Raw genomic sequence first — 2,102 nt, forward strand, 5'->3', positions numbered from 1 at the left:
TCAACTCGTCCGCTTTTCGATGTGACCACTCACTGCCTCCTGGTTCCTCCGCCCAAGCAACCGCATCCCCTGCTCCTCATGCTCACCAAGGCTTCTTGACGTTTGGAACGTTGGAATTTTAGTGTTGGGATGTTTGGGAAGGAATGGCAAGTTAAAACCTGAAAGGGATCAGTATTTTATTATGCTGTATATGTATTCCTTTCAATAATTAGCTGTACTCCAAGAATTGCTTCTTGGATTCACCTAAGTACATTCCAGACCCAACGAGGACTGTGCAGTGCGTTTTCTTCAGTGTTTAAACTTCCTAAGCTGTCGTAAACTCTCTGTTGATTATACTTCATACATGCTTTTGTACATGTGTTTAACATACTGTAGCCTGAGGTAACAATTGCCGGCTTGATTTCTTTAGTCACTGATGTAGATAATGTCCGAATTACCACCGGAATCAGTACCCTTGCGGTTGCTGCGCTGAACAGCCATTGCAGAGGATTCAGCATGTGCACTCGAGTCCTCAACAGTGAGGTCGATGACAGGAGGGAAGATGTGGTAGCAGCTGGATCCTGTTTTGAGTCTGCTCGAGTCCTCGCTTGTGAGGTCAATGATTGGGTTCATAGGTGGCTCATCTTTTCGTTCCTTGAAGTCGAGCATGTTCAGAACCAAGGAACGCTTGGGCGGCTCGGTTGGCACTCGGGGAGGTAAAGGGACTGGCAGGAATAGGGGAAGGTCAACAATTGGAGACTCCCCACCGTCCCCTGTGGGTCGAATAGCATCCATCCTGGGTGCGTCCAACTTTGCACCATGCTGTTTGACTGTCCTTTTTTCTTTGCCTTTTTTCAAAGTCACAGGAACTACATTGTCTGGCAATAGAGCAGTTGGAACCCAAACCTTGAGTGTGGTTTCTCCCTCTATTTTGTAACGGAAGCCCATTAACTCAACAAAGTTGCCGGTTGAAATCCTAACACGATACCAAGAACTAATATCCGACTTGCGTCGGGTCTGGCGCTGCTTCGGTTGAAGTTCCATGATCGTGGTATTCATGTTATCCGTTCGCATGATATGCATGTTTGCATCATAGAGTACCCAGTGCTGTGAAGAAAAGAAAATTCAGTTTTTGGGGCTTGAATGAGAAACGACACTTCTTACAGAAATAAGCATTTGCAGAAATACACCCTCCCAAACATTTGAATGGAATGTTTTAAAAAGAGCGGTTGCATCGGTCCAACCAAGGTATTTAGCTCCAAATGATGCAAGCTTGTTGATGCGAATCTCGCGAGGTTTTCAATCCAGGCTGAATGGGAATGATTTGCTCGTTTCAGGTCGGATGTAAAAATTGATAACGTTCAAGGGGGGGAATTCAGGAGGAATGGTAGCTGCAAGTCCTGGTCGACGTGATGGAAGGAAGCCCTGGCTATTTGAAACCAGTTCGTCGCGGATACCGGCTACCCAGGCTTCCAAAAATTCAGTTAGATTTTCATCATCCAAGGTGTTTAAGGCTGTGAGAAGCTCGTCTCCAAAGCCACATTTGGCGAGCCCGTGAGCGGTGAGCTCCCCACAACCTTCCAACCCTGCTGCATAATCACCGCCACTTAGCAAGGTGAACAGCAGGAGTCCGCCAAGCGTCAACCCCTCAGTTCCTTCAATAGCGTCTGCAGTGTAGAGGCTGATCTCGTCCAGGTCTTCAGTTGCTTTATTTTTTATGGATGTGCTAAATGAGATGCGTTACAATCATGGTGAAGCAAATTAAAGAGTCATCATACCTTCGCAACACACATAAACCTCCAAATACAAAGGCATCGCCATCTGTAGTAAAGATTAGGTCAATAATTCCTTGAGAGCTTAGTTTTGCGAGCTTGGCTTCTGCCTCTCCAGGAGCCTGATACAGTTCAAGAAGAATCTCATCAACCAGACGTGCGGCACTTGCCTGATGAACATGGAATCCGAAGCACTCAATGAGGGTTTTGCATGGGCCAACCCACGACGGTGTGGTTGAGCCATTTACGACCTTACCCCGCTTGATGGTAGGGCGATTCGGACCGTCAAAAACGAAAATCCATGTGATTGGGCTTCGTAGAAACTTGCAAAGCTTGAAAAAGAAAATTTGG

Source organism: Laccaria bicolor, genomic scaffold (genome assembly GCF_000143565.1).
Source record: "Laccaria bicolor S238N-H82 LACBIscaffold_29 genomic scaffold, whole genome shotgun sequence".
Classification (NCBI taxonomy): domain Eukaryota; kingdom Fungi; phylum Basidiomycota; class Agaricomycetes; order Agaricales; family Hydnangiaceae; genus Laccaria; species Laccaria bicolor.